This window comes from Scyliorhinus torazame, chromosome 14 (assembly GCF_047496885.1).
Source record: "Scyliorhinus torazame isolate Kashiwa2021f chromosome 14, sScyTor2.1, whole genome shotgun sequence".
Taxonomy (NCBI): Eukaryota; Metazoa; Chordata; class Chondrichthyes; order Carcharhiniformes; family Scyliorhinidae; genus Scyliorhinus; species Scyliorhinus torazame.
In genome coordinates, this window is record NC_092720.1 from 175,878,028 (window position 1) to 175,903,033 (window position 25,006).

At 44.3% G+C, this 25,006-nt stretch overlaps 5 non-coding genes across 5 annotated transcripts; all 5 read right to left on the reverse strand.

The window, feature by feature from the left end:
- Positions 1 to 7,257: 7,257 nt before the first annotated feature.
- On the reverse strand, positions 7,258 to 7,331 carry trnan-guu (transfer RNA asparagine (anticodon GUU)). Its single transcript has one exon. It is a non-coding gene; the product is annotated as a tRNA-Asn (tRNA).
- A 5,855-nt stretch (positions 7,332 to 13,186) lies between these two features.
- trnan-guu (transfer RNA asparagine (anticodon GUU)) lies at positions 13,187 to 13,260 on the reverse strand. The gene has a single exon. It is a non-coding gene; the product is annotated as a tRNA-Asn (tRNA).
- A 5,349-nt stretch (positions 13,261 to 18,609) lies between these two features.
- On the reverse strand, positions 18,610 to 18,683 carry trnan-guu (transfer RNA asparagine (anticodon GUU)). The gene has a single exon. It is a non-coding gene; the product is annotated as a tRNA-Asn (tRNA).
- Positions 18,684 to 20,600: 1,917 nt separating this feature from the next.
- On the reverse strand, positions 20,601 to 20,674 carry trnan-guu (transfer RNA asparagine (anticodon GUU)). Its single transcript has one exon. It is a non-coding gene; the product is annotated as a tRNA-Asn (tRNA).
- Positions 20,675 to 24,347: 3,673 nt separating this feature from the next.
- On the reverse strand, positions 24,348 to 24,421 carry trnan-guu (transfer RNA asparagine (anticodon GUU)). Its single transcript has one exon. It is a non-coding gene; the product is annotated as a tRNA-Asn (tRNA).
- Between the last annotated feature and the right edge of the window lie 585 nt (positions 24,422 to 25,006).

Below are 25,006 nucleotides of genomic sequence, written 5' to 3' on the forward strand. Positions count from 1 at the left end.
CTCGGACCACTCTTATCCTTGTCCACCAGTACTTTAAAACTTACTGAATTGTGGTCACTGTTACCGAAATGCTCCCCTACTGAAACATCTACCACCTGGCCGGGCTCACTCCCCAATACCAGGTCCAGTACCGCCCCTTCCCTAGTTGGACTGTTTACATATTGTTTTAAGAAGCCCTCCTGGATGCTACTTACAAACTCTGCCCCGTCTAAGCCCCTGGCACTAAGTGAGTCCCAGTCAATATTGGGGAAGTTGAAGTCTCCCATCACCACAACCCTGTTGTTTTTACTCTTTTCCAAAATCTGTCTACCTATCTGCTCCTCTATCTCCCGTTGGCTGTTGGGAGGCCTGTAGTATACCCCCAACATTGTGACTGCACCCTTCTTATTCCTGATCTCTACCCATATAGCCTCACTGCCCTCTGAGGTGTCCTCTCGCTGTATAGCTGTGATACTCTCCTGAACAAGTAGCGCAACTCCGCCTCCCCTTTTACATCCCCCTCTATCCCGCCTGAAACATCTAAATCCTGGAACGTTTAGCTGCCAATCCTGCCCTTCCCTCAACCAGGTCTCTGTAATGGCAACAACATCATAGTTCCAAGTAGTAATCCAAGCTCTAAGTTCATCTGCCTTACCCGTAATGCTCCTTGCATTAAAACATATGCACTTCAGGCCACCAGACCCGCTGTGTTCAGCAACTTCTCCCCGTCTGCGCTGCCTCAGAGCCACACTGTCCCTATTCCCTAGTTCTCCCTCAATGCTCTCACCTTCTGACCTATTGCTCCCGTGCCCACCCCCCTGCCATACTAGTTTAAACCCTCCCGTGTGACACTAGCAAACCTCGCGGCCAGGATATTTATGCCTCTCCGGTTTAGATGCAACCCGTCCATCTTATACAGGTCACACCTGCCCCGGAAGAGCTCCCAGTGGTCCAGATAACAGAAACCCTCCCTCCTACACCAGCTGTTTAGCCACGTGTTTGTCTGCTTTATCTTCCTATTTCTAGCCTCACTGGCACGTGGCACAGGGAGTAATCCCGAGATTACAACCCTCGAGGTCCTGTCTTTTAACTTTCTGCCTAGCTCCCTGAACTCCTGCTGCAGGACCTCATGCCCCTTCCTGCCTATGTCGTTAGTACCAATATGTACAACGACCTCTGCCTGTTTGCCCTCCCCCTTCAGGATTCCCTCTACCCGTTCGGAGACATCCTGGACCCTGGCACCAGGGAGGCAACATACCATCCTGGAGTCTCTTTCACGTCCACAGAAGCGCCTATCTGTGCCCCTGACTATAGAGTCCCCTATAACTATTACTCTTCTGCGCTTTGACCCTCCCTTCTGAACATCAGAGCCAGCCGTGGTGCCACTGCTCTGGCTGCTGCTGTTTTCCCCTGATAGGCTATCCCCCCCGACAGTATCCAAAGGGGTATATCTGTTCGAGAGGGGGACAACCACAGGGGATTCCTGCACTGACTGCCTGCCCTTTCTGGTGGTCACCCATTTCTCTGCCTGCACCTTGGGTGTGACCACACTTACATAACTGCGATCTATGACGCTTTCCGCCACCTGCATGCTCCTAAGTGCATCCAATTGCTGCTCCAACCGAACCATGCGGTCTGTTAGGAGCTGCAGTTGGGTGCACTTTCTGCAGATGAAGCCATCCGGGACACTGGAAGCCTCCCGGACCTGCCACATCTCACAGTCAGTACTTCGCAATTTATCTCCGCAAACTTGTCCATGTGATATCAATAACTCTTTCAGGTCAGTTCGTTTTTCCCCTGGAAGATAACTCAACAATTTATCCCAATTTTTAAGAACATCCTCATTTTCCAATTTAATTTGAGGTATGTGAAATTTACAGTCATCTGGATGTGGTTCGATACTTTGAGTTGAATCATTAAAACCTCCTCCTTTTTCTCTCCTCCCCTTTCAAAGTAACTTTTAAGCATATTCACGTGATACACTCGGTGATTCTTCCTTCTATCTGGTATTTTTGCCACATAATTCACCTCACTTAATTACCTCTCAATTTGATAAGTTCCACAAAACCTAACTTTTAAAGGTTCACCTACCACGGGGAACAATACTCAAACAGTTTCTCCACTGGCAAAACAACAAACTTTGGATTTCTTGCCCGCTACCCATTTAATCACATTTTGTGCAACTTTTAAATGCTGTCTAGCCAATTCACCTGCTCTATTTAATCGTTCCCTAAAATTTGAAAGGCAATCCAAAAATCTATTTTCCGATATCTCCCTCACCAATTTTTCCTTAATCAATTTAAGTGGTCCTCTTACCTCATGACCAAAAGTTCAAAAGGACTAAATTATGTTGACTCATTAGTTGCATCCCTAATTGCAAACAGATGAATGGAATTCCTTTATCGCAATCCCCTGGATAATCTTGACAATAAGCCCTCAACATTGTCTTTAATGTCTGATGCCACCTTTCTAACGCTCCCTGCGATTCTGGATGGTAGGCAGTTGATTTAAATTATTTTATTCCTAAGCTATTCAAAACTTCTTTGAATAACCTCGAGATAAAATTTGATCCATGATCCGATAGTATCTCCGTGGGTAGTCCATGTCCAGTAAAGTATTTAATTAATTCCTCCACAATCCTTTTAGCTGTAACATTACGTACTGGAATGGCCTCTGGAAACCTAGTGGACGCATCCATTGTAGTCAAAAGACATTGATTCCCACTTTTTGTTTTCGGAAGCGGTTCGATGCAATCAATTAGGACCTTGGTAAAAGGTTCCTCAAATGCTGGAATGGTATTAAGGGCGCTGGTTTTATCACCACTTGAGGTTTCCCTGTCACTTGACATGTGTGACATGATTGACAACATTTAACTACATCTTTATGTAGTCCAGGCAAATAAAAATGTTTTTGGATTTTAACTTGAGTTTTCCATTGCCCCAAAAGACCTCCCACTGGTACCTTATTTGCAACTCGCAACACATCCTTTCTACACCCTACCGGCAATACTACTTGATGAACTTCTGCACACTTTTCATCCGCCTGCATATGTAAAGGTCTCCATTTTCACATCAAGACATTACTTTTGCGGTAATAACGCTCTGGTATACATTCAGAATCCTCTTCCGTGTATGCTTTCTGATACATCCGTTTTATTTCCATATCTTTCTGTTGTATCTCCGCCAATATTCCTGAACTAAAAATATGCGCCTCATCCTCCACCTGGTCCTCTTCTGTTTTACCACATCAGCCTTCCAAGTTCAATCACCAACACTGTGACTTTACATGGCCTAGTTTATTACAGTGAAAACATTTAAACTTTTCATTTCTTTTCCATCCTCCTGAATTTCCTTGTTAATCTTTTAAAATCTTTTTAATTTTAACTCTCCTTATTACCTCCCATCAGATCACCTTTACCTTTACCACTTGAGCATTTCTCATGTCCCAATTTCTATCCCTCACAGGCTGAAACTGATGTCGGAAACCAAGCTTTGATTTATGACCTAATTCATAATCACCTGCCATTTCTGCTGCTAATCTCGCAGTTTTAACCCTCTGCTCTCCAACATGAGGCTAAGTGAATGAGGTAGGGTCTGGCAGATGGAATACAATGTTGACAAATGTGAGGTTATCCATTTTGGTAGGAATAACAGCAAAAGGGATTATTATTTAAATGATAAAATATTAAAACATGCTGCTGTGCAGAGTGACCTGGGTGTGCTAGTGCATGAGTCGCAAAATGTTGGTTTTCAGGTGCAACAGGTGATTAAGAAGGCAAATGGAATTTTGTGCTTCATTGCTAGAGGGATGGAGTTTAAGAATAGGGAGGCTCTGCTGCAATTGTATAAGGTGTTAGTGAGGCCACACCTGGAGTACTGTGTTCAGTTTTGGCCTCCTTACTTGAGAAAGGACGTACTGGCACTGGAGGGTGTGCAGAGGAGATTCACTAGGTTAATCCCAGACCTGAAGGGGTTGGATTACGAGGCGAGGTTGAGTAGACTGGGACTGTACTCGTTGGAATTTAGAAGGATGAGGTGGGGATCTTATAGAAACATATAAGATTATGAAGGGAATAGATAGGATAGATGCGGGCAGGTTGTTTCCACTGGCGGGTGAAAGCAGAACTAGGGGGCATAGCCTCAAAATAAGGGGAAGTAGATTTAGGACTGAGTTTCAGAGGAACGTCGTCACCCAAAGGGTTGTGAATCTATGGAATCCCTTGCCCAGTGAAGCAGTAGAGGCTCCTTCATTAAATGTTTTTAAGATAAAGATAGATAGTTTTTTGATGAATAAAGGGATTAAGGGTTATGGTGTTCGGGCAGGAAAGTGGAGCTCAGTCCACAAAAGATCAGCCATGATCTCATTGAATGGTGGAGCAGGCTCGAGGTGCCAGATGGCCTACTCCTGCTCCTAGTTCTTATGTTCTTATGAGTTCTCATAACATCAGGAATTGAATTTTTAAACTCCTCTAAAATTATAATTTCTCTGAGAGCTTCATACGTTTGGTCTATTTTCAAACCCCTCATCCACCTACCAAAATTACTCTGTTTGAGCCTTTCAAACTCCATGTATGTTTGCCCAAATGCTTTCCTTAAATTTCTAAACCTTTGTCTGTAGACTTCTGGCATTAGTTCAGATGCACCCAAGATAGATGTTTTCACCTCCTCATACGTCCCAGATAACTCCACCGGTAATGATGCGAAGACTTCACTAACTCTACCTCCCAGCTTTGTTTGAATCAGCAATACCCACATGTCCTGTGGCCATTTCATTTGTTTAGCTACCTTGTCAAATGAAATGAAAAAAGCTTGCACTTCCTTCTCGTCAAACCTTGGAAAAGCTTGGACATATTTAATCGATCCACGCCAAGCCTTCGACTTTGACGGTTTTTCTCAATATCCTCATCAATATGATCCAACTGTACGTTTCCCTTTCCATCTGCAAATTTTAACTGACTGTCATGTTTAGTGGCCATTGAGACTTCCGGGTGCGGCTATGCAGAGCTAGGTCGCATATTCGGTAGCTCCTGCTTGGAACGGACTTTTGGGCTCTTTTGCAGGGCCCCCACGGCATTTGTTTGACATTTCCCGGTGTGGGAAGAAGGCTGCAATATTCCCCCGACAGTGTCCCCCAGGAACGGTATGTCTCTTGGGTGCCAGACACAGCAGAAACAGTAAAGGATTTGGCTGCAACTGCAGGATAAACAGGGCCTCTTCCAGCATCCAGGCGGGGGAAGGGCAAGCTTAAAGCTGCAAGCTGACCTGAGGGCCTGTATCAAAGGTGAATTCTAGCAGCAGAGGGAACAACTGTGAAAAGATCTCATCAAGGCCACTGAAGGGACTTCCGGTTGCGGTGATGCCTAGCTAGCCGCACGTTTCGGCGGCTCCAGCTCCGACGGACCTTCTGGCTCTTTTAAGAGCCCCAACGGGGAATTTTTTGACGACGCAACCCGGTGTGGGGTGTGTGGGAAGAGAGTCTCCACCCCCCACCCCCCCACCCCCAAACGAAGGAAGAAAAAACCGGCGGCGGCGGCTGCAGCGCGAGGAATCGTCGACCAAAGGGTCAGAAAGAGAGAAGTACAAGATGGCGGGGGAGAAAGCGCAGGCGACATGGGGGCCTGAGCAGGATGAAATTGTGAGACGGTGCGCGGAGCTGCTGAAGAGGGAGGTGCTGACCCCGTTGCTACAGGCAATTGAGGGGCTCAAGGAGACACTAAAGACCCAGGAGACAGAGCTCCGCGTGGTGGAGCAGAAGGTGACAGATATTGAGGACGAGATCCTGGGCCTGGCGGTTAAGACACAGACGCACGAGGCACTTCATAAAAATTGTACTGAAAGGATCGAGGCCCTAGAAAATGGAGCGCGAAGGAAGAACCTTCGGATACAGGGTCTCCCTGAGGGTGTGGAAGGAGTGGACTGTGGAGCGTACGCAAGTACGATGCTGAGCTCACTGATGGGTGCTGAGGCCCCTACGGGCCCCTTGGAGGTGGAGTGGGCAAATCGGATTCCGGCGAGAAGACCAAAAGCGGGAGAACCACCCAGGGCGGTAATCGCGCGATTTTACTGCCTTAAGGATAGAGAAGAGGTCCTGAGATGGGCTAAAAAGGTGCAGAGTAGCAGATAACAAAGAACAAAGAACAAAGAAATGTACAGCACAGGAACAGGCCCTTCGGCCCTCCAAGCCCGTGCCGACCATGCTGCCCGACTAAACTACAATCTTCTACACTTCCTGGGTCCGTATCCTTCTATTCCCATCCTATTCATATATTTGTCAAGATGCCCCTTAAATGTCCCTATCGTCCCTGCTTCCACTACCTCCTCCGGTAGCGAGTTCCAGGCACCCTCTACCCTCTGCGTAAAAAACTTGCATCGTACATCTACTCTAAACCTTGCCCCTCTCACCTTAACCCTGTGCCCCCTAGTAATTGACCACTCTACCCTGGGGAAAAGCCTCTGACTATCCACTCTGTCTATGCCCCTCATACTTTTGTATACCTCTATCAGGTCTCCCCTCAACCTCCTTTGTTCCAGTGAGAACAAACCGAGTTTATTCAACCGCTCCTCATAGCTAATGCCCTCCATACCAGGCAACATTCTGGTAATACACAATACATAACAATTTCGATATTTATCCCAAACATATGGTATCTGGACGTTCTCCCGGTGTCTGTATCGAGTTTCTCCGCCTGTTCCTGGTCCCTACCACATCCAAAGATGTGAAGGTTCGGTGATTAGCCATGCTAAAGTGTGCCAGATTGTCCATACATCAGCAGTTTCGCTGGATTGGTCCAGATCAACATGCCGGGTTACGGCATTCTACGGAGGAACTTCGTCACGTCGTTCACTGCTGATTTTTTTGAAACCGTTTCACCCTCTGTCCTTTTCCTTTCATTCCTGAATATTGCCAGTGCGAATAAACTCTCTCTCTATTTCCACGATTGAACTATTTCGCCTAGATACCAGTTACACTATGGAACGCCTCACAATCGCCGTCTCACCCTCTTTGAACCAAAGAGAAAAATCGAGGCCCCTATCGTTTCACTGTTGCTATTGGGATAAATGTCTCCCTCTGGTAGTTCAAAGTAATATTGATTAGCTCTTTGGATGTGAAATGACTGTTTAAAATCATAATGTCAGCATTTGGCCTGTTTAATATTGGAACCGGAGGAAAGAAATCAAATCAATGTGGCATGAAATATAAATAGCACCAAGGCGGTGATTCGATCCCACAGAGGGACGAAGTATACAAAAAATTTCATCCTCGGGAGGAATATCATTTCATCTCCGGGTGGGATTGAACCACCAACCTTTCGGTTAACAGCCGAACGCGATAACCGATTGCGCCACAGAGACGACAATAGCTCACATCGCTAGAATAAACATGCCAAATTATGATGGAAACAATCTCATCCTGGCCACGTCATAAGAGCAAATTATTGTCCATGCACAAATCTGGAACAAAAACACAAAAGGTTGGGCAATCTCGGCAGGTCTTACAGCATCTGAGAAGTCAGAACGGAGTCTGTGGTTCAAGACAGGGTGACTTTTTGTTACAGAACAAAGACTACACCATTATCCGTAGCCCTGCCAATAACGCGCCTCCAAACTTTTACATTCGAGCCATTTTTGTATTTCTGCTTCCAGATATTCGCAGTGAAACTATAATAAAACTGTATTTTCTGATGTGCAGTTAGGACAGTTTTCTTAGTTTCTAAATATCAGTTGATTTCTCATTGTAACCAAAGGAAATGTGTCTTGACTGTCGACGATCAGTCGGGAAGCGCCCTTCGTTCTCCCCGGTGTCTCTTTCTCGAAGTGTTTCCCAACATTCACAAACCTAGTGCTTGATTTTCGTGTGTTGCTTCGTATCCTTTTCTCCACTGCCAAGTGGCTCTATTTCTCAAAATTCTGCCCACTCCTCACTGCTTCATGACCAGATGTCAGGAAATTCATTTCCATGGAGGGACTATCGAGACCAAGATCATTCTCCGCGTATATAGAAGGTTCAGTGGGTATTTGGTTGAGACACTTGAAAGTTTTGGGTGAATAGCCGAAGAAGCTGATGTAACAAATTGAGAGAGACTGTTTTCACTTGCAAAAATAAAAGACCCGGAGGAGTAGGATAGATGATAATAGTTAAAATATAAAACCGTGATCTGAGGAGATTCGCGTATTCACAACAGTTTGAATTCAGGAGCCTCTAACAGGAGCAGAAACATGCACTCAGTTGTGACCCGCTTTAAAGAGGCCTTACACAGAGAATTCCGCACCCGTTCATTTCCGAGATACACATTAACTTACCGCTGTCGTGACTCGGATTCGAAGAAGGTTGATGCAGCCACAGCGCAAAGTACAAACCACTACACGATCACGACGCCACACGTTGCCGCCGAGGTGCACAGTGACTGCCGATGTACTTGATCATCAGCTGTTTGGAATCTATCGTGGCCAACACTTTATGACTCTCTCATTACAAGTTTCGTAGATACACAGTTTGGATACCTCAACATTGGTTCCAGAGTAATGTTCCTGCAACAAGGATATATACATTTTAACCGACGCTGAAAAAAAGAACCGCTATAATAGGTAATACATAACAATTTCGACATTCATCCCAAATATATGGCATTTGGACGTTCTCCCGTCTCTGCATCGGTTTTCTCCGCCTGCTCGAGGTCCCTCCCATAGTCCAAAGATGTGAAGGTTCGGTGGATTGGCCATGCTAAAGTGTGCCAGACTGTCCATAGAATAGCAGTTTCGCTGGATTGGCCAAGATCAACGTGCCAGGTGACTGGCATTTTACAGAGGAGCTTGATCACGAAGACCCCTGCTGATTTTTTAAAAACCATTTCATCCTGTATCCCTTTCCTCTCATTCCTGAATATTGTCAGTGCAAACCAACTTTCTCTCTATTTCTACGACTCAACATCTCCGCCCGCATACCAGTTGAACTTTGGAGCGTCTCTCATTCGCCGTCCCGCCCTCTTTGATCCAAAGAGAAAAATCTCAGATCCTTTCATCCCACAGTTGCTATTGGGTGAATGTCTCTCTATGGTAATTCAAATTCATATTCATTAACCCTTTGGATGCGAACTGACTTTTTAAAATCGGAAAGACAGCATTTGGCGTGTTTAATATTGGAACCAGAGAAAATAAATCAAATCACCGTGGCATGAAATATAAAAAGCACCAAGGCGGTGATTCGATCCCACAGAGGGACAAAGTAAAATACGCTTCACCCGGGGTGGGAGAACACTTCGTCTCTGGATGGGATCGAACCACAAAACTTTCGGTTAATGGCCGAACGCGCTATAGAGACAACAAATGCTCTTTTAGCTCCAATAAACAAGCCAGTTTAAGATGGACACAGTCTCATCTTGTCCACATCGCAACAGCTCATTCTTGTTGATGCACCAATCTGGAACAAAAACACAAAATGCTGGGCAATCTCAGCAGGTCTGACAGCATCTCTGGAGAGAGTCTGTGTTTCAATCCAGGGTGATTATGTCTCACAGAACAAAGACTACGCCATTATCCGTAGCCCTGTCAATAACGCCCTCCAGCCTTCTACATTCGAGCCATTGTTGTATTTTCTGCTTCCAGATATTCGCAATGAAACTATAATTAAACTGTATTTTCTGATGTGCAGTAAGGACAGTTTTCTTAGCTTCTAAATATCAGTTGATTTCTCGAAACATTCAATCCAAAGGAAATGTGACGTCGCTGTCGATGAGCAGTCGGGCAGCGCCCTTAGTTCTCCCCGGTGTCCCTTTCTCGAAGTGTTTCCCAACATTCACAAAACTAGTGCTTGATTTTCGTGTGTCGGTTCTTTTCCATTTTCTCCATTGCCAACTGGCATTATCTCCCAAAATCCTGCCCGCTCCTCCTCATTGCATCATGACAGGTGTCAGGAAATTCATGGAGATGGAGGGACCATCGAGACCAAGAATATTCTCCGCGGAGACAGAAGATTCCGTGGGTCTTTACTTCAGACACTTGAACATTTTGGGTGAATGGCCAAAGAAGCTGATACAGCAAATTGAGAGAGACTGTTTTCACTTCCAACCAGACAAGAACCTGAGGAGTATGCTTGCTGATAATAGTTAAAATAAAAAACTGGGAGCTGAAGAGATTCTCGTATTCACAAGCGTTTGAATTCTGGAGCATCAAACAGGAGCAGAAGCATGCACTCAGATGTGAGCCCGTTTTAAAGAGTCCTTTCCTCAGAGAATTCCTCATCAGTTCATTTGCGAAAAACTCATCAAATTATCGCTGCCGTGACTCTGAATCGAAATTGCTGAGGCCACAACGCAGAGCACTAACCACGAGACGATCACAGCGCCACACGTCACCAGTGAAGCATGTCTGTAACTGTCGATGTACTTGGTCATCAACTGTTTGGAATCTATCATGACGCACAGTTTATGACTCCCTAAAAACAACTTTAGTAGATACACAAGTTTGGATGCCTTAACTTTGGTACCATAATAATGTTCCTGCAACAAAGATAATTAACCGGGCTCATAAAAATAACAATGCAATGGCTATAATATATAATACATAACAATTCCGATATTCATCCCAAACTTATGGTATATGGACGTTCTCCCGGTGTCTGCATCGGTTTTCTCTACCTGCTCGAGGTCCCTCCCGCAGTGCAAAGATGTGAACGTTCGGTGTATTGGCCATGCTAAAATGAGCCAGATTGTCCATGGATTAACAGTTTCGCTGGATTGGCCGTGATCAATTTGCCGGATTACGGATATTCTATGGAGGAACTTGGTCTCTTTGTCTCTTGCTGATTTTTAAAAACCATTTCTCCCAGCATTCCTTTCCTCCCATTCTTGAATATTGCATGTGCAAACAAACTCTCTCTCTATTTCCACGATTGACTTTCTCCGCCCAAATACCAGTTGCGCGTTGGAGCGCCTCTCATTCGCAGTCTCACACTCTTTGATCGAAAGAGAAAAATCTAGGCCCCTTTCGTTCCACTGTTGCTGTTAGTTGAATGTCTCTCCATGGTGGTTCAAATTCATATTGGTTCAACCTTTGGATGCGAACTGACTGTTTAAAATCATAAAGGCAGCATTTGGCGTGTTTAATATTGGAACCAGAGAAAAGAAATCAAATCAACGTGGCATGAAATATAAAAAGCACCAAGGCGGTGATTCGATCCCACAGAGGGACGAAGTATACAAAATATTTCATCCTTGGGAGGGATATCATTCCGTCTCCGGGTGGGATTGAATCACCAACCTTTCGGTTAAAAGCCGAAGGCGCAAACCGATTGCGCCACAGAGACGACAACTGCTCACTTCGCTCGAATAAACATTCCAAATTATGATGGAAACAATCTCATCCTGGCCACGTCATAAGAGCAAATTATTGTCCATGCACAAATCTGGAACAAAAACACAAAAGGTTGGGCAATCTCGGCAGGTTTTACAGCATCTGAGAAGTCAGAACGGAGTCTAAGGTTCACGACAGGGTGACTTTGTGTTACAGAACAAAGACTACACCATTATCCGTAGCCCTGTCAATAACGCTCCTCCAGCCTTTGACATTCGAGCCATTTTTGTATTTTCTGCTTCCAGATATTCGCAGTGAAACTATAATAAAACTGTATTTTCTGATGTGCAGTTAGGACAGTTTTCTTAGTTTCTAAATATCAGTTGATTTCTCATTCTAACCAAAGGAAATGTGTCTTGACTGTCGACGATCAGTCGGGAAGCGCCCTTCGTTCTCCCCGGTGTCTCTTTCTCGAAGTGTTTCCCAACATTCACAAACCTAGTGCTTGATTTTCGTGTGTTGCTTCGTATCCTTTTCTCCACTGCCAAGTGGCTCTATTTCTCAAAATTCTGCCCACTCCTCACTGCTTCATGACCAGATGTCAGGAAATTCATTTCCATGGAGGGACTATCGAGACCAAGATTATTCTCCGCGTATAAAGAAGGTTCAGTGGGTATTTGGTTGAGACACTTGAAAGTTTTGGGTGAATAGCCGAAGAGGCTGATGGAACAAATTGAGAGAGACTGTTTCACTTGCAAAAATAAAAGACCCGGCGGTGTATGATAGATGATACTAGTTAAAATATAAAACCGTGATCTGAGGAGATTCTCGGATTCACAACAGTTTGAATTCAGGAGCCTCTAACAGGAGCAGAAACATGAACTCAGTTGTGACCCGCTTTAAAGAGGCCTTATACAGAGAATTCCGCACTCGTTCATTTCCGAGATGCACATTAACTTACCGCTGTCGTGACTCGGAGTCGAAGCGAGGTTGATGCAGCCACAGCGCAAAGTACTAACCACTTTCCGATCACGACGCCACACGTTACCGCCTCGGTGCACTGTGACTGCCGATGTACTTGGTCATCAACTGTTTGGAATCTATCATGGCTAACACATTATGACTCTCTCATTACAAGTTTCGTAGATACACAGTTTGGATACCTCAACATTGGTTCCAGAGTAATATTCCTGCAACGAGGATATATACATTTTAAACCACGCTGATAAAAAGATCCGCCATAATTGATAACACATAACAATTTCGACATTCAGCCCAAATATATGGCATTTGGACTTTCTCCCGTCTCTGCACCGGTTTTCTCCGCCTGCTCGAGGTCCCTCCCATAGTCCAAAGATGTGAAGGTTCGGTGGATTGGCCATGCTAAAGTGTGCCAGATTGTCCATAGACTAGCACTTTCGCTGGATTGGCCAAGATCAACGTGCCAGGTGACTGGCATTCGACGGAGGAGCTTGATCACGAAGACCCCTGCTGATATTTTAAAAACCATTTCATCCTGTGTCCTTTTCCTCTCATTCCTGAATATTGTCAGTGCAATCCATCTTTCTCTCTATTTCTACGACTCAACATCTCCGCCCGCATTCCAGTTAAACTTTGGAGCGTCTCTCATTCGCCGTCTCGCCCTCTTTGATCCAAAGAGAAAAATGTAAGATCCTTTCATCACACTGTTGCTATTGGGTGAATGTCTCTCTATGGTAATTCAAATTGATATTCATTAACTCTTTGGATGCGAACTGAATTTTTAAAATCAGAAAGTCAGCATTTGGCGTGTTTAATATTGGAACCGGAGAAAAGAAATCAAATCAACGTGGCATGAAATATAAAAAGCACCAAGGCGTTGATTCGATCCCACAGAGGGACAAAGTAAAATACGCTTCACCCGGGGTGGGATAACCCTACGTCGCTGGGTGGGATCGAACCACCAAACTTTCCGTTAACAGCCGAACGCGCTGACCGATTGCGCCACAGAGACGATCAACGCTCGTTTAGCACCAATAAACAAGCCAATTTAAGATGGACACAGTCTCATCTTGTCCACATCGTAACAGCTCATTCTTGTTGATGCACCAATCTGGAACAAAAACACAAAATGCTGGGCAATCTCAGCAGGTCTGACAGCATCTGTGGAGAGAGAACGGCGTCTGTGTTTCAAGCCACGTTGATCATGTGTCACAGAACAAAGACTACGCCATTATCCGTAGCCCTATCAATAACGCCCTCCAGCCTTCTACATTCGAGCCATTGTTGTATTTTCTGCTTCCAGATATTCGCAATGAAACTATAATTAAACTGTATATTCTGATGTGCAGTAAGGACAGTTTTCTTAGATTCTAAATATCAGTTGATTTCTCGAATCATTCTAACCAAAGGAAATGTGACGTCACTGTCGATGAGCAGTCGGGCAGCGCCCTTCGTTCTACCCGGTGTCTCTTTCTCGAAGTGTTTCCCAACATTCACAAAACTAGTGCTTGATTTTCGTGTGTCGCTTCTTTTCCATTTTCTCCATTGCCAACTGGCATTATCTCCCAAAATCCTGCCCGCTCCTCTTCATTGCATCATGCCAGAAGTCAGGAAATTCATGGAGATGGAGGGACCATCCAGACCAAGAATATTCTCCGCGTATACAGAAGGTTCCGTGGGTCTTTACTTGAGACACTTGAACATTTTGGGTGAATGGCCAAAGAAGCTGATGCAGCAAATTGAGAGAGACTGTTTTCACTTCCAACCAGACACGAACCTGAGGAGTATGCTTGCTGATAATAGATAAAATAAAAAACTGGGAGCTGAAGAGATTCTCGTATTCACAAGCGTTTGAATTCTGGAGCATCAAACAGGAGCAGAAGCATGCACTCAGATGTGAGCCCGTTTTAAAGAGTCCTTTCCTCAGAGAATTCCTCATCAGTTCATTTGCGAAAAACTCATCAAATTATCGCTGCCGTGACTCTGAATCGAAATTGCTGCGGCCACAACGCAGAGCACTAACCACGAGACGATCACGGCGCCACACGTCACCGGCGAAGCATGTCTGTAACTGTCGATGTACTTGGTCATCAACTGTTTGGAATCTATCATGACGCACAGTTTATGACTCCCTAAAAACAAATTTAGTAGATACACAAGTTTGGATACCTTAACTTTGGTTCCATAATAATGTTCCTGCAACAAGGATAATTAACCGGGCTCATAAAAATAACAATGCAATGGCTGTAATATATAATACATAACAATTCCGATATTCATCCCAAACTTATGGTATTTGGACGTTCTCCCGGTATTTGCATCGGTTTTCTCTACCTGCTCGAGGTCCCACCCGCAGTGCAAAGATGTGAACGTTCGGTGTATTGGCCATGCTAAAATGAGCCAGATTGTCCATGGATTGTTTCAGTTAACAGCCGAACGCGCTGACCGATTGCGCCACAGAGACGACAAATGCTCTTTTAGCTCCAATAAACAAGCCAATTTAAGATGGACACAGTCTCATCTTGTCCACATCGTAACAGTTCCTTCTTGTTGATGCACCAATCTGGAACAAAAACACAAAATGCTGGGCAATCTCAGCAGGTCTGACAGCATCTGTGGAGAGAGAACGGAGTCTGTGTTTCAAGCCACGTTGATTATGTGTCACAGAACAAAGACTACGCCACTATCCGTAGCCCTGTCAATAACGCCTTCCAGCCTTCTACATTCGAGCCATTGTTGTATTTTCTGCTTCCAGCTATTCGCAATGAAACTATAATTAAACTGTATATTCTGATGTGCAGTAAGGACAGTTTTCTTAGATTCTAAATATCAGTTGATTTCTCAAATCATTCTAACCAATGGAAATGTGACGTCACTGTCGATGAGCAGTCGGGCAGCGCCCTTCGTTCTCCCCGGTGTCTCTTTCTCGAAGTGTTTCCCAACATTCACAAAACTAGTGCTTGATTTCCGTGTGTCGCTTCTTTTCCATTTTCTCCATTGCCAACTGGCATTATCTCCCAAAATCCTGCCCGCTCCTCTTCATTGCATCATGTCAGATGTCAGGAAATTCATGCAGATGGAGGGACCATCCAGACCAAGAATATTCTCCGCGTATACAGAAGGTTCCGTGGGTCTTTACTTGAGACACTTGAACATTTTGGGTGAATGGCCAAAGAAGATGATGCAGCAAATTGAGAGAGTCTGTTTTCGCTTCCAACCAGACAAGAACCTGAGGAGTATGCTTGCTGATAATAGTTAAAATAAAAAACTGGGAGCTGAAGAGATTCTCGTATTCACAAGCGTTTGAATTCTGGAGCATCAAACAGGAGCAGAAGCATGCACTCAGATGTGAGCCCGTTTTAAAGAGTCCTTTCCTCAGAGAATTCCTCATCAGTTCATTTGTGAAAAACTCATCAAATTATCGCTGCCGTGACTCTGAATCGAAATTGCTGCGGCCACAACGCAGAGCACTAACCACGAGACGATCACGGCGCCATACGTCACCGGCGAAGCATGTCTGTAACTGTCGATGTACTTGGTCATCAACTGTTTGGAATCTATCATGACGCAGAGTTTATGACTCCCTAAAAACAACTTTAGTAGATACACAAGTTTGGATGCCTTAACTTTGGTTCCATAATAATGTTCCTGCAACAAGGATAATTAACCGGGCTCATAAAAATAACAATGCAATGGCTGTAATATATAATACATAACAATTCCGATATTCATCCCAAACTTATGGTATTTGGACGTTCTCCCGGTGTCTGCATCGGTTTTCTCTACCTGCTCGAGATCCCCCCCGCAGTGCAAAGATGTGAACGTTCGGTGTATTGGCCATGCTAAAATGAGCCAGATTGTCCATGGATTAACAGTTTCGCTGGGTTGGCCGTGATCAATTTGCCGGATTACGGGTATTCTACGGAGGAACTTGGTCTCTTTGTCTCTTGCTGATTTTTTGAAACCATTTCTCCCAGCATTCCTTTCCTCGCATTCTTGAATATTGCAAGTTCAAACAAACTCTCTCTCTATTTCCACGATTGTCTTTCTCCGCCCAAATACCAGTTGCGCGTTGCAGTGCCTCTCATTCGCCGTCTCACACTCTTTGATCTAAAGAGAAAAATCTAGGCCCCTTTCGTTCCACTGTTGCTGTCAGGTGAATGTCTCTCCATGGTGGTTCAAATTCATATTGATTAAACCTTTGGATGCGAACTGACTGTTTGAAATCATAAAGACAGCATTTGGCGTGTTTAAAATTGGAACCTGAGAAAATAAATCAAATCAACGGGGCATGAAATATAAAAAGCACCAAGGTGGTGATTCGATCCCACAGAGGGACGAAGTATACAAAACATTTCAGCCTCGGGAGGAATATCATTTCGTCTTCGGGTGGGATTGAATCACCAACCTTTCGATTAACAGCCGAACGCGCTAACCGATTGCGCCACAGAGATGACAACTGCTCTCGTTACTCGAATAAACATGACAAATAATGATGGAAACAATCTCATCCTGGCCACGTCAAAAGGGCAAATTATTGTCCATGCACAAATCTGGAACAAAAACACAAAAGGTTGGGCAATCTCCGCAGGTCTTACAGCATCTGAGAAGTCAGAACGGAGTCTGTGGTTCAAGACAGGGTGACTTTGTGTTACAGAACAAAGACTACACCATTATCCGTAGCCCTGTCAATAACGCGCCTCCAGCCTTTTTCATTCGAGCCATTTTTGTATTTTCTGCTGCCAGATATTCGCAGTGAAACTACAATAAAACTGTATTTTCTGATGTGCAGTTAGGACAGTTTTCTTAGTTTCTAAATATCAGTTGATTTCTCATTGTAACCAAAGGAAATGTGTCTTGACTGTCGACGATCAGTCGGGAAGCGCCCTTCGTTCTCCCCGGTGTCTCTTTCTCGAAGTGTTTCCCAACATTCACAAACCTAGTGCTTGATTTTCGTGTGTTGCTTCGTATCCTTTTCTCCACTGCCAAGTGGCTCTATTTCTCAAAATTCTGCCCACTCCTCACTGCTTCATGACCAGATGTCAGGAAATTCATTTCCATGGAGGGACTATCGAGACCAAGATTATTCTCCGCGTATAAAGAAGGTTCAGAGGGTATTTGGTTGAGACACTTGAAAGTTTTGGGTGAATAGCCGAAGAAGCTGATGTAACAAATTGAGAGAGACTGTTTTCACTTGCAAAAATAAAAGACCCGGAGGAGTATGATGGATGAAAATAGTTAAAATATAAAACAGTGATCTGAGGAGATTCTCGTATTGCCAACAGTTTGAATTCAGGTGCCTCTCACAGGAGCAGAAACATGCACTCAGTTGTGACCCGCTTTAAAGAGGCCTTACACAGAGAATTCCGCACCCGTTAATTTTCGAGATACACATTAACTTACCGCTGTTGTGACTCGGAGTCGAAGCGAGGTTGATGCAGCCACAGCGCAAAGTACTAACCACCAGACGATCACGACGCCACACGTTCCCGCCGAGATGCACAGTGACTGCCGATGTACTTGATCATCAACTGTTTGGAATCTATCATGGCCAACACTTTATGACTCTCTCATTACAAGTTTCGTAGATACACAGTTTGGATACCTCAACATTGGTTCCAGGGTAATGTTCCTGCAACAAGGGTATATACATTTTAACCCACGCTGATAAAAAGAACCGCTATAATAGATAACACATAACAATTTCGACATTCAGCCCAAATATATGGCATTTGGACTTTCTCCCGTCTCTGCATCGATTTTCTCCGCCTGCTCGAGGTCCCTCCCATAGTCCAAAGATGTGAAGGTTCGGTGGATTGGCCATGCTAAAGTGTGCCAGATTGTCCATAGACTAGCAGTTTCGCTGGATTGACCAAGATCAACGTGCCAGGTGACTGGCATTCTCCGGAGGAGCTTGATCACGAAGACCCCGGCTGATTTTTTAAAAACCATTTCATTCTGTATCCCTTTCCTCTCATTCCTGAATATTGTCAGTGCAAACCAACTTTCTCTCTATTTCTACGACTCAACATCTCCGCCCGCATACCAGTTGAACTTTGGAGCGTCTCCCATTCGCCGTCTCGCCCTCTTTGATCCAAAGAGAAAAATCTAAGATCCTTTCATCCCACTGTTGCTATTGGATGAATGTCTCTCTATGGTAATTCAAATTCATATTCATTAACCCTTTGGATGCGAACTGAATGTTTAAAATCAGAAAGACAGAATTTGGCGTGTTTAATATTGGAACCGGAGAAAAGAAATCAAATCAACGTGGCATGAAATATTAAAAGCACCAAGGCGGTGTTTCGATCGCACAGAGGGACAAAGTAAAATGCGGTTCACGCGGGGTGGGATAACATTCCGTCTCTGGGTGGGATCGAACCACCAACCTTTTAGTTAACAGCCGAACGCGCTGACCGATTGCGCCACAGAGACGACAAATGCTCCTTTAGCTCCAATAAACAGGCCAATTTAAGAGGAACACAGTCTCATCTTGTCCACATCGTAACAGTTCCTTCTTGTTGATGCACCAATCTGGAACAAAAACTCAAAATGCTGGGCAATCTCAGCAGGTCTGACAGCATCTGTGGAGAGAGAACGGAGTCTGTGTTTCAAGCCAGGTTGATTATGTGTCACAGAACAAAGACTACGCCATTATCCGTCGCCCTGTCAATAACGCCTTCCAGCCTTCTACATTCGAGCCATTGTTGTATTTTCTGCTTCCAGATATTCGCAATGAAACTATAATTAAATTGTATATTCTGATGTGCAGTAAGGACAGTTTTCTTAGATTCAAAATATCAGTTGATTTCTCGAATCATTCTAACCAATGGAAATGTGACGTCACTGTCGATGAGCAGTCGGGCAGCGCCCTTCGTTCTCCCCGGTGTCTCTTTCTCGAAGTGTTTCCCAACATTCACAAAACTAGTGCTTGATTTCCGTGTGTCGCTTCTTTTCCATTTTCTCCATTGCCAACTGGCATTATCTCCCAAAATCCTGCCCGCTCCTCTAAATTGAATCATGTCAGATGTCAGGAAATTCATGGAGATGGAGGGACCATCCAGACCAAGAATATTCTCCGCGGATACAGAAGGTTCCGTGGGTCTTTACTTGAGACACTTGAACATTTTGGGTGAATGGCCAAAGAAGCTAATGCAGCAAATTGAGAGAGACTGTTTTCACTTCCAACCAGACAAGAACCTGAGGAGTATGCTTGCTGATAATAGATAAAATAAAAAAACTGGGAGCTGAAGAGATTCTCGTATTCACAAGCGTTTGAATTCTGGAGCATCAAACAGGAGCAGAAGCATGCACTCAGATGTGAGCCCGTTTTAAAGAGTCCTTTCCTCAGAGAATTCCTCATCAGTTCATTTGCGAAAAACTCATCAAATTATCGCTGCCGTGACTCTGAATCGAAATTGCTGCGGCCACAACGCAGAGCACTAACCACGAGACGATCACGGCGCCACACGTCACCGGCGAAGCATGTCTGTAACTGTCGACGTACTTGGTCATCAACTGTTTGGAATCTATCATGACGCACAGTTTATGACTCCCTAAAAACAAATTTAGTAGATACACAAGTTTGGATACCTTAACTTTGGTTCCATAATAATGTTCCTGCAACAAGGATAATTAACCGGGCTCATAAAAATAACAATGCAATGGCTGTAATATATAATACATAACAATTCCGATATTCATCCCAAACTTATGGTATTTGGACGTTCTCCAGGTGTCTGCATCGGTTTTCTCTACCTGCTCGGGGTCCCACCCGCAGTGCAAAGATGTGAACGTTCGGTGTATTGGCCATGCTAAAATGAGCCAGATTGTCCATGGATTAACAGTTTCGCTGGATTGGCCGTGATCAATTTGCGGGATTACGGGTATTCTACGGAGGAACTTGGTCTCTTTGTCTCTTGCTGATTTTTTGAAACGATTTCTCCCAGCATTCCTTTCCTCTCATTCTTGAATATTGCAAGTGCAAACAAACTCTCTCTCTATTTCCAGGATTGACTTTCTTCGCCCAAATACCAGTTGCGCGTTGGAGTGCCTCTCATTCGCCGTCTCACACTCTTTGATCTAAAGAGAAAAATCTAGGCCCCTTTCGTTCCACTGTTGCTGTTAGGTGAATGTCTCTCCATGGTGGTTCAAATTCATATTGATTAAACCTTTGGATGCGAACTGACTGTTTGAAATCATAAAGACAGCATTTGGCGTGTTTAATATTGGAACCGGAGAAAATAAATCAAATCAACGTGGCATGAAATATAAAAAGCACCAAGGCGGTGATTCGATCCCACAGAGGGACGAAGTATACGAAACATTTCATCCTCGGGAGGGATATCATTTCGTCTCTGGGTGGGATTGAACCACCAACTTTTCGGTTAACAGCCGAACGCGCTAACCTATTGCGCCACAGAGACGACAACTGAACTCGTCATTCGAATAAACATGCCAAATTCTGATGGAAACAATCTCATCCTGGCCACGACATAAGAGCAAATTATTGTCCATGCACAAATCTGGAACAAAAACACAAAAGGTTGGGCAATCTCGGCAGGTCTTACAGCATCTGAGAAGTCAGAACGGAGTCTGTGGTTCAAGACAGGGTGACTTTGTGTTACACAACAAAGACTACACCATTATCCGTAGCCCTGTCAATAACGCGCCTCCAGCCTTTTACATTCGAGCCATTTTTGTATTTTCTGCTGCCAGATATTCGCAGTGAAACTACAATAAAACTGTATTTTCTGATGTGCAGTTAGGACAGTTTTCTTAGTTTCTAAATATCAGTTGATTTCTCATTGTAACCAAAGGAAATGTGTCTTGACTGTCGACGATCAGTCGGGAAGCGCCCTTCGTTCTCCCCGGTGTCTCTTTCTCGAAGTGTTTCCCAACATTCACAAACCTAGTGCTTGATTTTCGTGTGTTGCTTCGTATCCTTTTCTCCACTGCCAAGTGGCTCTATTTCTCAAAATTCTGCCCACTCCTCACTGCTTCATGACCAGATGTCAGGAAATTCATTTCCATGGAGGGACTATCGAGACCAAGATTATTCTCCGCGTATAAAGAAGGTTCAGTGGGTATTTGGTTGAGACACTTGAAAGTTTTGGGTGAATAGCCGAAGAAGCTGATGTAACAAATTGAGAGAGACTGTTTTCACTTGCAAAAATAAAAGACCCGGAGGAGTATGATGGATGAAAATAGTTAAAATATAAAACAGTGACCTGAGGAGATTCTCGTATTCACAACAGTTTGAATTCAGGTGCCTCTCACAGGAGCAGAAACATGCACTCAGTTGTGACCCGCTTTAAAGAGGCCTTACACAGAGAATTCCGCACCCGTTAATTTTCGAGATACACATTAACTTACCGCTGTCGTGACTCGGAGTCGAAGTGAGGTTGATGCAGCCACAGCTCAAAGTACTAACCACTATACGATCACGACGCCACATGTTCCCGCCGAGGTGCACAGTGACTGCCGATGTACTTGATCATCAACTGTTTGGAATCTATCATGGCCAACACTTTATGACTCTCTCATTACAAGTTTCGTAGATACACAGTTTGGATACCTCAACTATGGTTCCAGAGTAATGTTCCTGCAACAAGGGTATATACATTTTAACCCACGCTGATAAAAAGAACCGCTATAATAGATAACACATAACAATTTCGACATTCAGCCCAAATATATGGCATTTGGACTTTCTCCCGTCTCTGCATCGATTTTCTCCGCCTGCTCGAGGTCCCTCCCATAGTCCAAAGATGTGAAGGTTCGGTGGATTGGCCATGCTAAAGTGTGCCAGATTGTCCATAGACTAGCAGTTTCGCTCGATTGGCCAAGATCAACGTGCCAGGTGACTGGCATTCTACGGAGGAGCTTGATCACGAAGACCCCTGCTGATTTTTTAAAAACCATTTCATTCTGTATCCCTTTCCTCTCATTCCTGAATATTGTCAGTGCAAACCAACTTTCTCTCTATTTCTACGACTCAACATCTCCTCCCGCATACCAGTTGAACTTTGGAGCGTCTCTCATTCGCCGTCTCGCCCTCTTTGATCCAAAGAGAATAATCTAAGTTCCTTTCATCCCACTGTTGCTATTGGGTGAATGTCTCTCTATGGTAATTCAAATTCATATTCATTAACCCTTTGGATGCGAACTGAATGTTTAAAATCAGAAAGACAGAACTTGGCGTGTTTAATATTGGAACCGGAGAAAATAAATCTAAAACCGGAGAAAAGAACCCTAACCCTAACCCTAACCCCAACCCTAACCAATCTGGAACAAAAACACAAGATGCTGGGCAATCTCAGCAGGTCTGACAGCATCTGTGGAGAGAGAACGGAGTCTGTGTTTCAGGCCACGTTGATTATGTGTCACAGAACAAAGACTACGCCATTATCCATAGCCCTGTCAATAACGCCCTCCAGCCTTCTACATTCGAGCCATTGTTGTATTTTCTGCTTCCAGATATTCGCAATGAAACTATAATTAAACTGTATATTCTGATGTGCAGTAAGGACAGTTTTCTTAGATTCTAAATATCAGTTGATTTCTCGAATCATTCTAACCAAAGGAAATGTGACGTCACTGTCGATGAGCAGTCGGGCAGCGCCCTTCGTTCTCCCCGGTGTCTCTTTCTCGAAGTGTTTGCCAACATTCACAAACCTAGTGCTTGATTTTCGTGTGTTGCTTCGTATCCTTTTCTCCACTGCCAAGTGGCTCTATTTCTCAAAATTCTGCCCACTCCTCACTGCTTCATAACCAGATGTCAGGAAGTTCATTTCCATGGAGGGACTATCGAGACCAAGATTATGCTCCGCGTATAAAGAAGGTTCAGTGGGTATTTGGTTGAGACACTTGAAAGTTTTGAGTGAATAGCCGAAGAAGCTGATGTAATAAATTGATAGAGACTGTTTTCACTTGCAAAAATAAAAGACCCGGAGGAGTATGATGGATGAAAATAGTTAAAATATAAAACAGTGATCTGAGGAGATTCTCGTATTCAGAACAGTTTGAATTCAGGTGCCTCTCACAGGAGCAGAAACATGCACTCAGTTGTGACCCGCTTTAAAGAGGCCTTACACAGAGAATTCCGCACCCGTTAATTTTCGAGATACACATTAACTTACCGCTGTCGTGACTCGGAGTCGAAGCGAGGTTGATGCAGCCACAGCTCAAAGTACTAACCACTATACGATCACGACGCCACACGTTCCCGACCAGGTGCACAGTGACTGCTGATGTACTTGATCATCAACTGTTTGGAATCTATCATGGCCAACACTTGATGACTCTCTCATTACAAGTTTCGTAGATACACAGTTTGGATACATCAACATTGGTTCCAGAGTAATGTTCCTGCAACAAGGGTATATACATTTTAACCCACGCTGATAAAAAGAACCGCTATAATAGATAACACATAACAATTTCGACATTCAGCCCAAATATATGGCATTTGGACTTTCTCCCGTCTCTGCATCGATTTTCTCCGCCTGCTCGAGGTCCCTCCCATAGTCCAAAGATGTGAAGGTTCGGTGGATTGGCCATGCTAAAGTGTGCCAGATTGTCCATAGACTAGCAGTTTCGCTGGATTAGCCACGATCAACGTGCCAGGTGACTGGCATTCTCCGGAGGAGCTTGATCACGAAGACCCCTGCTGATTTTTAAAAAACCATTTCATTCTGTATCCCTTTCCTCTCATTCCTGAATATTGTCAGTGCAAACCAACTTTCTCTCTATTTCTACGACTCAACATCTCCGCCCGCATACCAGTTGAACTTTGGAGCGTCTCTCATTCGCCGTCTCGCCCTCTTTGATCCAAAGAGAAAAATCTAAGATCCTTTCATCCCACTGTTGCTATTGGATGAATGTCTCTCTATGGTAATTCAAATTCATATTCATTAACCCTTTGGATGCGAACTGAATGTTTAAAATCAGAAAGACAGAATTTGGCGTGTTTAATATTGGAACCGGAGAAAAGAAATCAAATCAACGTGGCATGAAATATTAAAAGCACCAAGGCGGTGTTTCGATCGCACAGAGGGACAAAGTAAAATGCGGTTCACGCGGGGTGGGATAACATTCCGTCTCTGGGTGGGATCGAACCACCAACCTTTCAGTTAACAGCCGAACGCGCTGACCGATTGCGCCACAGAGACGACAAATGCTACTTCAGCTCCAATAAAAAGGCCAATTTAAGATGGACACAGTCTCATCTTGTCCACATCGTAACAGTTCCTTCTTGTTGATGCACCAATCTGGAACAAAAACTCAAAATGCTGGGCAATCTCAGCAGGTCTGACAGCATCTGTGGAGAGAGAACGGAGTCTGTGTTTCAAGCCAGGTTGATTATGTGTCACAGAACAAAGACTACGCCATTATCCGTAGCCCTGTCAATAACGCCTTCCAGCCTTCTACATTCGAGCCATTGTTGTATTTTCTGCTTCCAGATATTCGCAATGAAACTATAATTAAACTGTATATTCTGATGTGCAGTAAGGACAGTTTTCTTAGATTCTAAATATCAGTTGATTTCTCGAATAATTCTAACCAATGGAAATGTGACGTCACTGTCGATGAGCAGTCGGGCAGCGCCCTTCGTTCTCCCCGGTGTCTCTTTCTCGAAGTGTTTGCCAACATTCACAAAACTAGTGCTTGATTTCCGTGTGTCGCTTCTTTTCCATTTTCTCCATTGCCAACTGGCATTATCTCCCAAAATCCTGCCCGCTCCTCTAAATTGCATC